Below are 14,996 nucleotides of genomic sequence, written 5' to 3'. Positions count from 1 at the left end.
TGAAGTCCAGGATCTTTCCTTAATTCATGGTATAACTTAACAAATCTTTGGTGACAATTGTGTTGCAGAGGTGTGAGCTTTGCGATGTGTCTAATGTTGCAAATGGATCGAATACCTTAGAAAAAATTTATAAGGAAAGTAAACCTGAGGTTAGTGTAAGCGGTTGTGGTAACACTATTTTCTTGTAAACTTTTACCTGGTGGCCTGGTGGCTAAAGCTCCCGCTTCACACACGGAGGGCCCGGGTTCGATTCCCGGCGGGTGGAAACATTTCGACACGTTTCCTTACACCTGTTGTCCTGTTCACCTAGCAGCAAATAGGTACCTGGGTGTTAGTCGACTGGTGTGGGTCGTATCCTGGGGGACAAGATTAAGGACCCCAATGGAAATAAGTTAGACAGTCCTCGATGACGCACTGACTTTCTTGGGTTATCCTGGGTGGCTAACCCTCCGGGGTTAAAAATCCGAACGAAATCTTATCTTATCTTATCTTATCTTATCTCAGACACGGAAGTGTGCTGCCATCATTATTGGTTAATATATTTATTAAATGGAGTTTTAAAGGCAATGTTTGGTAGCGTTTACGAGAGGTGTTGACTTCAGAGATAATGAATCTGATATAAAAAGAGAGTTGTTACAGCGGCTCTTTGATAATGACTAGGTACTTTAGCGAAGATTCTAAACAGAAGGTTGAAGGTAGGTAGAAGAGTTAGAGAGGGTGTGTACAAGAATCAAACTGAAAGTGAACACCTTAGAGATCAATGTAATGGGAGTTAGTTGTGTGCCGCCTGAGCCGCTATTTTACTGTGCACCCGCAGCTCATCCTGTGAGTGGTAGCAAAAAAAAAAAAAATAATAAAAAAAACAGAATTACAGAAGTCACAATGGGTTTTTATCAGACTCAATGAGCATTGTTACATCACTAGAAAGGAACATTAGTCATTTCTTGATTTACAGTGCTTCACTAAGGAATACAATCTCAAAAAAAAAAGTGAAAATTCTGAGGTCAGATTAGAAGGCCGGATGATGATGATGTAAAAGGGCGAAGGACAGAATATGTAAAACGTCTATGATTTAGTATATTAAAGTTTGGATGTGGATATAGTATTAAACTGATATTTTTGTTAGTGGGTTTGGGGTTAAGATGGACTTGCCTAGTATGAGCCAATATGCCTGCTGGAGTGTTCCTCTTGTCTTACCTTCTTATACATTATTATAATTATGGGGGAGCTCTAAACCCATAGGATTATACAGCGCATGTGGGGGGATGGAAGGTATTCAGGCTCAATTCCGGGAACTGGAGCACAGATCCAATTCCCTAGATCAAAAGCCCCTCACCAGCATCAAGGAACCTCCAGTGAGGGGCCTATGTTCTTATACAAATGCCTCTGAGATTACACAGAAAAAAGAAAGTGGCAAGATCGTACAAGAATCTATGAATATATATATATATATATATATATATATATATATATATATATATATATATATATATATATATATATATATATATATATATATATATATATATATATATATATATATATATATATATATATATATATATATATATATATATATATATATATATATATATATATATATATATATATATATATATATATATATATATATATATATATATATATATATATATATATATATATATATATATAAGAATGTATCAGAGTATGGTGGTGGAGTGATGGTTGTGAGAGTGCATGAGAGGAAGTTATTGTGTTGGAGAGGTTGCAGGCAGTGGAGACGGCGTGTCAAAGATCAACGTGTGGTGTGAATATTATACAGCGAATAAGGAGGGAAGAAGTTAGAAGATAAGATATCGCAGTGATGTAAAATGTATAATTCAAAGAGTGCTGGCGAGGCTGCTGTGATGGCTTGGTACTACAGTAACGCGGGTCGAGTACTGAAGAACATACCTTGCACAACAAACTTAATTTGGGCAACACTTCGTACTACTGGAACTTTATGAATTTATTCAGCTTGACTTAATAAAACTAAGAGAGGGAAACGTTGATCGAATAAAAGCTTATTCAGCAGCGTGCCTTTTCAATATACCGGAAAGACCATCTTCGCATCTACAAGCTGATTAAGCTGCATAAATATGTAAGGTAAAAGGACACAGATGTAATTAATGTGATATTTTATTGTGGCAACCTTTCGTTCTCCAGGAACTCCTGAAGTAGAAAACGTCCCACAATAAAGTATCACATTAGTTGCACTTGTGTCCATTTACCTAACATTTTGTTGGTAATTCTGCATAAATATGGTAAGGGAGGTGTGAGGAAGAGATGGAAGACAACTGTAAAGGAGGTTCAGGGAGGAAGGAATCTGAACATTTAACAGGCATGTATAAGCGTGTTACATCCAGGAATATAAAGGTCATTTTTTTTAACTTTCAAACATCACTACAACAATACAGCAAAACATATGAAAATGCAGTTCTCTGCACACCAAAGCGTAATTATTGTAACATGACATTCTCTGGCAGATGGATAAAGAGTGATGGATCCATTCAATGAGGTCTCCACTCTCGCTTCCACATCACCCCTTTAGTTGGTTAATGAGGTTTAAAACCTATCTACTACAGAAAGGTCATTAAAGCTGGATGTCACCGGTTAACCATCATTCAAGAATACAGTAATACCTAAATTATGGATTAAAGTAAACTCTCAACTTATATACACTGAGAAACACACCTCGTAGTGTATAATTATCTATCACGCCTTTAGACGTCTTCTTGTGGGGGTTTGTGATTACGCTATGAAGAAAGCAAATGAGGAGAGTGAGGTAATCAGTCCCTCAGCCTAGAGTCGATGTGTTGAGGGGTCGAGCCATAACTCCTGGCCCCGCCTCTTCACTGGTCGGTGTGTGAGAGAGAGAGAGCGCAGCATCAACCAGGTGGTTGAAGTGTCAGGTCCAGGTGGTGTGGCTGGCACTGGTTACACACACATGAATAACATAAGTCACATTAGCTACGCCTTGTATCTACCTCTTCCTCCTCCTGTACTCACTCCTATCTCAGCGATCAGTCTTCCTCTTACAATCGAAAACACCGGGTTCGATTCCTGTGTTCGATTCACTTAGCAATTAATATTATATACGTAGTGAAACACTGAACCCGTAGAGGTTAGCGTCTGAGGAAACGGAGAGTAACTTAAGTCCTTTGGATCAAGAGCCCTTCACCAGCCTCAAGGAAGTAAGTGACACTGACAGGCAAGTGCGGCCGCTACATCCACCTGCCCTCCCCCCCGCAGCTATGCTTGCGGCAACGACAATAGTTGCGGCAGCGCAAACCTTCTGTCGTGGTTATCACCATTACCACTACCACCATCACCATTACCACCTCTACAACCACTACCAACCCTACCACCATCATCACCACCACCACTACCACTACCATCACCACCACCACTACCACTACCATCACCACCACCACTACCACTACCATCACCATCACTTACGTTGTTTTATGTGCTATTTCATCTGCTTGTTATTTGCTATTAGTCGATCTATGCAAATATTGTAAAAAAAAAAATTGCCCTCACTGCATTATTATTATTATTATTATGATTATTATTATTATTATTATTCATTGTGAACCGTCGGCTCATACAGCTTCTGAGGAATGAGAGGTGATGAGGCTTGATCCAAATCAAGGGATCTTGGCTCATTTCGTAGCAGCCTCGGCTAAAGTTGGGCATGTTTCCTTACATGGGGTCACCTAGTAGTAAGTTGGTACCTGGGTACCCAGTTAGCCAGATGTTGTGGGGTTGCATCCTGGGGGACAAGATTATATGACCCCCAGTAGAAATAAGCCAGTCTGATCAGTGGCTTTACTGAGTTATCTTGCATTACTAACCCTCCGGGTCAATAATCCTCCTCAAAAAATTATATAAACGGGGTCAAGATTCTTCAACACAACTTAAGCACACTCAGCTGTCTTCAAAGAAGGAGCTTTATAAGATTAGATTCAGAACTTACCATCTAAGTTCTAAGCGGCCAGTTTATTGTGTACCCCATATCCATCTCGTAAACTAGCACAAGGGCCTGTAGATACACAAGGCTTGGGAACTAGGCTCCCAAAGAAGTTAACAGGAGTACATCTGGATTTATATCCGCAACAGACTTCTTTGTTGCAAGCCGAAAATTTAGAAAATTTGCTTAATATGTTTGGCATCTCATTTTCATTAATAGGATACCTTGAGTTCATCTAGGTTACTGTACTGTTTATATTCCCCACAAGTGGACAACCACGCACTTTGCATTTCGTTTGATCATCTGTGCCAGAAGTACTTGTAACTAAACCTAAGCTTGGTTACTACAGAATCATTCAGTGTTCACATTGCAAGTTGCTCCATAAACATGCTTATCTACGCCCATATTATCAGAGAGAGTGATAGAGCTACTCTGGCTTCTAACTGCATTCCTGTGACATTCACTTTCACTATTAACTTATCTCCTAATATTATTCGTAATGCTTGACACAGATATACCAGTTATTTTCTACATTTTCCTTCAGGGTGCTTTCTTTGGGTAACTTATCAACTTTATAATGATTGACTAATTTAATGTGATGGAATCCATAAAAGATGTACATTAATTCCGTTTTTTCTGATTTTTGAGCATCTATACCAGGCTTCTTCAACGAGCAAGTTATTAGTCAGTGTACGAGTCCAGTGTCCTCACTGACGATACAGTCAGAAATAATTACATAAGAACATAAGAATTAGTAAAGTTCAATATCATAGGTAAACTTCAGTGCCATTGGGATGGCAGTACAGTACAGTTGTTAATTCTTCTGGCTAGGTTAACTTGGTAAGTTCCCTACAAACGCAGGGAAATTACCAACACACACCTATCTTAAGCAGGAACTTGATAAGTTCCTTAGGTCAGTTCTTGATCAGCCAGACTATCATGCGTACGCTGGACTTCGTGCGGTTAGCACTAACAGCCTCACTAGTCAACACACCAACCAGGAGCGGGGTCCGTGACCCCAGTAACAGATTAAAACAAAGGTAGCCATCATTACATCAACGTGGTCAGAGCAGCCAACGCCCCGGAGCTCTCACCCAACTATTTGACTGATCACTTTATTATTCAACAAAAACTCGTCCTGTTGGCAGTCAAGGAAAGACGCGTCTCGTTAAGGGTTGGGAGTACCTTGATGCTCAAATGCTCTTGATCAAAGTAATTAGAGATACCCTCCTCCTCTTACTCGAATCAAATCAGATTACCTCTTAAACAATCAGTGGATTGTATACCTTTTAGTGCTCGGTCATCGAAAAAGTGAAGGAATTAGTATGTGCTTTTAGACTGGCCTTTTTTACTCATGACTTTTACCATAACTTTCACAGTTTCTTCTGAATTTTTTAAAGTGATCAAGAGAGTCATTATTCCTACCTGAGAGTGACTGGGAACCACCCTCTCTCAAGTCTAGACCTACACTGCTTCACGTCTCAACTCCTCGCTCCCCTTGGGAAGGAGCAAGGGCTCTCTCATTGGTTACTTGAGGATGACGAACATCTCCCTTATTGGCTAAAGGCAATGTCAGCAATTTCAAGTGCCCTGATTGGACTTTGGAGTCTTGCGGATGTGAGCCCCACTTCCTGACGGACCTACTTCAAAAGTGCTGTACTACATGGTGTATGCACTTTTAACACTACTATCAACGAACTGTTCCGTTTGAACGTGACTGCCTTCACACCTTCGGCCGACATTCTCAAGATTCCTCCCAACGTTGTGAACTTTACTGCACCTGCAGACCTGTCTCCTTCGTCTGCCCAAGCAACTGTTCCTGAAACATCAACTGCTTCCATCGCCGACAACGTTGATTCTTCAGCTTCAACCACCGCCTCTCACGTCTCTCAACCAGTTGTTCCTACCTGCCACCCTCTCCTGCGACCAAGCCGGCTGCCTAACTACTCATGACTTCCAACTAACACAAGACTGATGCAAGCACAGCCTGCTCCTTCTGTTTTCCATTCCGCTCCACAGGTGCTCAGATGCTGTATCAATCCCTGGCACTCTCTACGACTAAAGACACTCCTCTCCAACGATATTCTTCGCCTGTCCTGCCTTCCCCGCTCACCCCACAAGAGTCTTACTTGTCTCGATAGGAGCCACGAACGGGGCTTCAGAATGCTAAAAGGCGAGTGAAGCGTTTGTAAAAAATTCTTAGAAGTTGCATATTTGACACATTTAATACATTTACAATTATAGCCTGTACATTATTAAAAGGACACTGCAGATACTGCTACAGGAATGAAAGACCTGTTTAAGATCCGTCTAAGACTTGACAATGTGAAGAAAGCTGGGCAAACTAGTGACGAAGCTGTTCAGTCCTCGTGATTATAAAGGTGTGAGAGTGAACCAGGGTGCCTCACTGAAGGATAGTGAACCATGGGTGCCTTACTGAAGGATAGTGAACCATGGGTGCCTTACTGAAGGATAGTGAACCATGGGTGCCTTACTGAAGGATAGTGAACCATGGGTGCCTTACTGAAGGATAGTGAACCATGGGTGCCTTACTGAAGGATAGTGAACCATGGGTGCCTTACTGAAGGATAGTGAACCATGGGTGCCTTACTGAAGGATTGTGAACCAGGGTGCCTTACTGAAGGATAGTGAACCAGGATGACATACTGAATTAAAGAGTCAGGAGGTAGTGAGAGAGAAAGAGAGATGGGGGAGGCAGCAGGGGTGCCATAACAAGCAAGTGTGCAGCAGCAATGTGATCACTACAGACGCACCTCTCGTTACTGTGGCCCAGGATACAATACACCAGTGCGAGAGATAGACAAATAGACACACACACACACACACACACACACACACACACACACACACACACACACACACACAGGCTGCAGACCTGGTCCAGCAATTGGCTCCTGGAGTTTAACCCCACCAAGTGCAAAGTCATGAAGATTGGGGAAGGGCAAAGAAGACCGCAGACGGAATACAGTCTAGGGGCCAGAGACTACAAACCTCACTCAAGGAAAAAAATCTTGAGGTGAGTATAACACCAGGCACACCTGAAGCGCACATCAACCAAATAACTGCTGCAGCATATGGGCGCCTAGCAAATCTCAGAACAGCATTCCGACATCTTAATAAGGAATCGTTCAGGACCCTGTACACCGTACACGTTAGGCCCATATTGGAGTATGCGGCACCAGTTTGGAACCCACACCTAGCCAAGCACGTAAAGAAACTAGAGAAAGTGCAAAGGTCTGCAACATGACTAGTCCCAGAGCTAAGAGGTATGTCCTACGAGGAGAGGTTAAAGGAAATCAACCTGACGACAATGGAGGACAGGAGGGATAGGGGGGACATGATAACGACATACAAAATACTGAGAGGAATTGACAAGGTGGACAAAGACAGGATGTTCCAGAGATAGGACACAGCAACAAGGGGACACAGTTGGAAGCTGAAGACACAGATGAATCACAGGGATGTTAGGGAGTATTTCTTCAGCCACAGAGTAGTCAGGAAGTGGAATAGTTTGGGAAGCGACGTAGTGGAGGCAGGATCCATATATAGCTTTAAGCAGAGGTATGATAAAGCTCACGGTTCAGGGAGAGTGACCTAGTAGCGACCAGTGAAGAGGCGGGGCCAGGAGCTTGGACTCGACCCCTGCAACCTCAACTAGGTGAGTACACACACAGGCGGGAACCATACATAGTTTTAAGACGAGGTTTGATAAAGCTCATGGAGCAGGGAGAGAGAGGGGACACACACACACACACACACACACACACACACACACACACACACACACACACACACACACACACACACACACACACACACACACACACACACACACACACACACACACACACACACACACACAGGCGGGAACCATACATAGTTTTAAGACGAGGTTTGATAAAACTCATGGAGCAGGGAGAGAGAGGACCCAGTAGCAACCAGTGAAGAGGCGGGGCCAGGAGCTAAGACTCGACCCCTGAAACCACAAATAGGTGAGTACACACACACACACACACACACACACACACACACACCGGACACTATACAGTACTGACAGAGAAAAGCTGCGAATATTAGAGTAAAAAAAGGACTGGGGGTAAATATAACACCAAGGATATCACCAGAAATATACATAAACCGTATAACGTCAGCGGCATCTGCAAGAATAACGAAGACTATAATAATATTAAGGAAACTTGAAAAAAGAGTCTTTCAGAATCTTACACACGACATCTGTCAGTCATAGAGTACGCGGCCCCAGCATGGAGCCCACACCTCGGCCAGCAATGCCCTATGAGGATAAACTGAAGGAACTGAACCTGACGATCTTGGCAGACAGAAGGACAAAGGGAGACATGATTACTACATATAAAATCCTAAGAGAATTTGATAGACCAGGATCAAGGGAATAGAGGTGGAAGCTGAAGACACAAATGAACCATAGTGATGTTAGGAAGTACTTTTTTTTTCTCAGGCTGATTGAAAACTGGAATGACTTGGATGAGGCAATGATGGAGGTAAACTCAATACATAGCTTCAACATTAGATATGATAAGGCCCAAGAAGGCCAGAAATTAGTGATGCCAATCAAAGTAGTTCGAAAGGCCAGGCCAGGCCAGAAACTGAGTCTAAACTCCCGTAAACAAAAATAGGTGAGTACACAAAACTCATTCTCATTCTCTCTCTCTCCAAACAAGATGCTCGGAGAAGCTTTTCTGGAGACAAGTTGCTAAACTTTCTGGTTCGGTTTGAGTTGTTAGTTTCTTGGCGTCACCTCCAGCGCTGCTTCCTCAACTTTACCCCACAACTCTCCACCATTGTTAACAGTTATCAATGTATTACACTTGCTTGCACTACACTTGATATATACAGTACACCCAGACTACGCTACACATCATCCAACACCCTTACAGTGCACTACACTTGATATACAGTACACACAGAGTACGTTACACAACATCTAACACCCTCACAACGCACTACACTTGATACACAGTACACACAGACTACGCTACACAATATCTAACACCCTCACAGTGCACTACACTTGATATACAGTACACACAGACTACGCTACACATCATCCAACACCCTCACAGTGCACTACACTTGATATACAGTACACACAGACTACGCTACACATCATCCAACACCCTCACAACGCACTACACTTGATATACAGTACACACAGACTACGTTACACAACATCTAACACCCTCACAGTGCACTACACTTGATATACAGTACACACAGACTACGCTACACATCATCCAACACCCTCACAGTGCACTACACTTGATATACAGTACACACAGACTACGCTACACATCATCCAACACCCTCACAGTGCACTACACTTGATATACAGTACACACAGACTACGTTACACAACATCTAACACCCTCACAGTGCACTACACTTGATATACAGTACACACAGACTACGCTACACATCATCCAACACCCTCACAACGCACTACACTTGATATACAGTACACACAGACTACGCTACACATCATCCAACACCCTCACAGTGCACTACACTTGATATACAGTACACACAGACTACGCTACACAACATTTAACACCCTCACAGTGCACTATACCTTTCTTACCGTCTCACTTTACTCTGTCTTCTCTTCTTAGTTTTCCTTAATCTCATCACATTCCTATTTTTCCTTTCGCCTACGTTATTATTCCCACCTTAATATCTCAATTTCCCCTCTACCCTTTTCTCCCATCCTGCCTTCCTGTTCATCTCGTCTATCCTTTCCCTCCCTCCCTCCCTCCCTCCGTTCTTTATTCCTCCATCCCCGCTACTTGCCCTCCTTTTACCTCATTTTATTCTTCGTGTCTCCCTACCGTCCTTCCCCTTACCTCCCTAGCCTGCAGCTCTGGTCTCCCTTCCATGTCTGACTTTGCGGTTACTCTAGGTTTTAAGATTTATCCTACGTGCTGGTGCAGGACCCGGCTCACTTCCTCTTGTATAGTGGTGCTTTATTCGTAAGTAAACAGGAAATTCTCTTGACACGAGCGTTGGTCATCTGATTACTGGTGCTAGGTGTCCGTAATTAAGCAGTCGCTGGCTTACCGGTACTGGGTATCAGTGACTAAGCAAAGAAGGCTTACCGTACCTGTGATATATATACCCGTGGTTAAGCAGCAGCTGGCTTACCTGCATTTAAGAGTCTAGAGACGTGGTCGTGAGCGTTACTGCAGCTTCAGTGATTCAATAAACGCTTAGTCACTCTACCAAACATTCACATCGCACGCCCCATATGCACTGTTGATATCTGGTGGCAATGGTGGGAGATGAATGTCATAGTTCTAGGAACCAGACACACTCCAAGAAACCAACACCCTGTGCTTGCCTTCAAGCTAGCTCAAGAACTGGACTTCACCCTTCTGCAAACTCAAGAGGAGTTTGCAGAGGACAAGTGTCGCTTTCTTGCTCGAGTTCCTTGCGGCACAGTCGTGTCCTGCTAATGGTGTGGAGATAAGAGTACTACTTAGGTGTACAGATATGCTTGTTGTCGTTGGACGCTTCAAGGCATATCTTACCAGCTAACTCATGTCCATAATATGACTGCTTCCTCACATGTCCACTTCCTTGTCCTCTCTTAGGCCAATATTTTTTCAACACTTTGAATAAGCACCATCCTGTAATAATGTTGGCAGAATTACCGACAATCTGTCAGGTAAAAGGACACAAGTGCAACTGTTGTGACATTTTATTGTGGCAACGTTTCGCTCTCCAAGAGCTTTGTCAAGCTGTAACGGCTTAATACAATAAAATGTCACATTAGTTGCACTTGTGTCCTTTTACCTAACAAGCACCATCCTGTGTGACGACATATGTCAGGGACACATAGGAAACTTTTGTTCCCACTATGTAACTCTCACATAGAAAAGGCTAGCAGAACACTGCTGATATATCCGGCTCATACAAGGATCATCACCATCCTTTGTTTTGATGGTAAATATAACCATTGCCACATGCACCTATCCTAGTGCATACACATACTCTTGCTACACAAACAGTTTTTGTATGGAGATTCATGGATGTTTACCATGTTTAAGTTATATTAATTTTTAAAAGTTATAGCATTCAGAAAATATAGGCAAATATAATTTATGATATGTATTAGACTATGTTGTTGTGATTCTCAAGTTACTGAATATTACTGTTAATGAGTTATTCACTTTCCGTGAATTTCTCAAAGTTCAGTGACTATTTCTTAGATGGTCTAGTAATATGTTTAAACAAAGTGATTTATTCTTAGAGAAAGGATACAAGAAATATTAGCAACAGTAATCTACATGACTTAGTACGTGTGAGCAAGCGTGTATTAGGCTGTTTCACCATAGCAGCAGCCTCCATACTGTCTCTTATATTTCTTGTATTTCTTCTCTAAGAATGATCACTCGGTTTCATCATATTACTAGACCATCTAAGAAATAGTCACTGAACTTCTAAAAATTCATGGAAAGTGAATATCTCATTAACAGTAATAAGACATGTATTCCTTTCCTATTTTTTAAATGCTCGTAACAACTTATTTGGAGTCAGTAACATGAGAATCAACAATACAGTCTGATACGTATCATAAATTATATATTTTTTTTATTTTCCTGAATGCTTTAAATTAAAAATATATGCTATATAATTTTAACATGGTAAGCATCTACTGTATCAACACTATTGTATCACTGAGTCTATCAGGTTGCCTCATTACAGCAGCCTCAATACAGCCCTGGGCGTCTCGGCAACACAAGAACAGCACAACAGCAACACACACATCAGGAAATACAACTTTTCATCCAGAATCACTATGAATACGTAACTAACCTTTTGTCAGTTGCAACTGTTGAGTAAACTTAGCAGTAATTTATACTTGCAAGTAATGACAAGTGTTAACTGTGAGTTGAGTCACGTTATCAAGTAAATCTGCTCGCATTGTAATGTGTTGTGACTGAAATTATATCTGTATTTCCAACTCATTTCGACTGTAACCAGAAAACAAACTTATATGTAGTTCATTACCACTGTAACGTACTTGGCTATCATTCTTATTCTAACATTCATAGGGAAGCATACAACACCTGGGGAAATGGAAGGCATTCGGGGCTCGTTCGAAGGAATTGGAGCATAGGTCCAATTCTTAAGATCAAGATCCCCTCCCTTGACGAGTTAGATATATCACAGGCGCCCACTCCCTGGACCCATGATGTGCCTCTCTAATCTCGTCCACAGGATGGGTATGGGAAGCATAATAAAGATATTAATCTTCTACTACTTGCACTAAGCTAACCATTCACATCATCTAATTTGCTACTGTATATACACACCGGCCGTTTCCCACCGAGCAGAGTGGCCCAAAAAAAAATAAACACTTTCACGTGACATCGCTGACTCCATCACTGTCTTCCCAGAGGGGCATATATCCCCACCCCTCCTTCAGAGTGAAGGCAATGCACTTACCACCTCCAGGACTTAAGTCCTGCTAACCGATTTGCCTGAATCCCTTCACAAATGTTATTTTACTAACACTCCAACAACATGTCAAGTCGTCATAAAAACCATTTGCCTTCACTCTTAACACGCTTACACATGCTTTCTGGAAGGCTAAGCCCCTCGCACACAAAACCCTCCTTTACCCCCTCCCACCAACCTTTCCTAAGATGACCCCAACCCCGCCTTCCTTCCACTACAGATTTATACGCCCTCTAAGTCATCCTATTATATTTCATCCTCTTTAAATGTCCGAACCACCTCAACAACCCCTCCTCAGCCCTCAGGATAATGCTTTTAATAATCCCTCACCTCCTAATCTCCAAGCTACGAAACAATAATTAACGCATCTTCTTCTCGAGCCTCTCTGACGGAGGGTCAAGCTTCCACCCTGCTTGTGCTGAATGATACACCCGAGCTTAGCACTTCACATAAAAAAACGAGAAATATTTCATGAGCGCAGAGAGCATTTATGTATTTGGAGGCTGTCACTGTGTAGAGGGCAACAAATGTGATTGAACTACAGCGGCTGTAGTGGTGCTCGTAGAAGTGTATCTTAGCCAAGTTGGTTAAGAAAAAACAAATTCACGGAACGAGTGGGGTTCGAACCTAGTGCGTTAACCCACTGGCCTGTGAGTTTTATGACTCCCTTGAGTTCATGCACCACCCACTCTGTAGTTCGTTTGCAGTCGTGTTATCATGACTTCGTGAGTCAAGCTGGTTAACTTTTAGGAATCCTCAATACAACGGACAGGACGACAACAACTGTCTTGTCGATACCAATACTCAGTTTTTAGACGATAACTGATACCTTGAAACAACCCTAGACAGTGCCAAAGGAGCTGACAGAGAGAGAGAGAGAGAGAGAGAGAGAGAGAGAGAGAGAGAGAGAGAGAGAGAGAGAGAGAGAGAGAGAGAGAGAGAGAGTCACAAACTCTGGCGCAACATGGATGCAACTGAACCTTCACCATTGTTACGCAATAAATGATCTAAATGATATATGACTGACGACAACGATAAAGAAACGCTGCAGAACAAGCTTTGACTGGGACGACGTTTCACTCGGTGTAGAGCGAAATGTAGCCCAAGTGAAAGCTTGCTTCACAAGGTCATTTCGTCACTATGCAACAAATGCAAGAAGGGATGATTGAGTATCACTCGAGCAATCATCCACACGATGCCAAGATATACTGATGATGCTCTCCCTCTCTCTTTGTCCCTCCCTTCTACCTCCCTCTATCCCTCAGTTCTACCTCCCTCCCTCCCTCCCTCCCCCCAATCTACCTGTTTTACTCCCTACCTTCTACCCCCCTCCCCTCCTACAGTTTCCCTTTCCATCTCTCCATTCTATCCTTTCCTTTCTTTACTTTTTACCTTTCTCCTCTCAGTCTTTCAGATTTTCTCTTCCCTTCAATTCTTTCTCCTCTCTTAATCCCACCCTTCACCCTCCCTCAATGCCTTCTTCACCCACCTCTTCCACTTTCTCTATATCTCCCTTCCTCCCCTACCATCTATCCATCGCCCTCCCTTCCATAATTCTATCAACCACCTTTTCCTTCTATTTTCCTTCTCCCCTCCCATTATCTTCCCTCTTTCTCTCTCTCTCTCTCTGGCGAGGGGCGTATTCTGCAGTGTTACATGATATAACTCATTATCTGTCCTCCATACATCATACAGCGTCAGGGCTCCAATTGTGTGTGTATATATATATACATATATATATATATATATATATATATATATATATATATATATATATATATATATATATATATATATGCAATAAGATCCCAGTAAACAGGTGATTTCAGAATATGCAAAACAACCACTCTGAAAGAATAGAGAAATTCCAAGCGCTTTCATGACTACTCACATTATCAAGGAACTATGTTAGTTCCTAGTTAGTTCCTTGATAATGTGAGTAGTCACGAAAGCGCTTGGAATTTCTCTATTCTTTCAGAGTGGTTGTTTTGCATATATATATATATATATATATATATATTTTTATTTATTATTATTATCACACCGGCCGATTCCCACCAAGGCAGGGTGGCCCGAAAAAGAAAAACTTTCACCATCATTCACTCCATCACTGTCTTGCCAGAAGGGTGCTTTACACTACAGTTTTTAAACTGCAACATTAACACCCCTCCTTCAGAGTGCAGGCACTGTACTTCCCATCTCCAGGACTCAAGTCCGGCCTGCCGGTTTCCCTGAATCCCTTCATAAATGTTACTTTGCTCACACTCCAACAGCACGTCAAGTATTAAAAACCATTTGTCTCCATTCACTCCTATCAAACACGCTCAAGCATGCCTGCTGGAAGTCCAAGCCCCTCGCACACAAAACCTCCTTTACCCCCTCCCTCCAACCCTTCCTAGGCCGACCCCTACCCCGCCTTCCTTCCACTACAGACTGATACACTCTTGAAGTCATTCTGTTTCGCTCCATTCTCTCTACATGTCCGAAC

General features: G+C 42.3%; 1 protein-coding gene across 1 annotated transcript in view; it reads right to left on the bottom strand.

Moving 5' to 3' along the window:
• LOC128701279 (CD151 antigen) overlaps positions 1–14,996 on the bottom strand; it is a gene marked incomplete at its 3' end in the record, with an annotated part of 110,141 nt that overhangs the window by 52,354 nt on the left and 42,791 nt on the right.

Source organism: Cherax quadricarinatus, chromosome 72, assembly GCF_038502225.1.
Source record: "Cherax quadricarinatus isolate ZL_2023a chromosome 72, ASM3850222v1, whole genome shotgun sequence".
Taxonomy (NCBI): Eukaryota; Metazoa; Arthropoda; class Malacostraca; order Decapoda; family Parastacidae; genus Cherax; species Cherax quadricarinatus.
The sequence above is the reverse complement of the archived record's forward strand: the minus strand, read 5'-3'. Positions and strand labels throughout refer to the sequence as shown.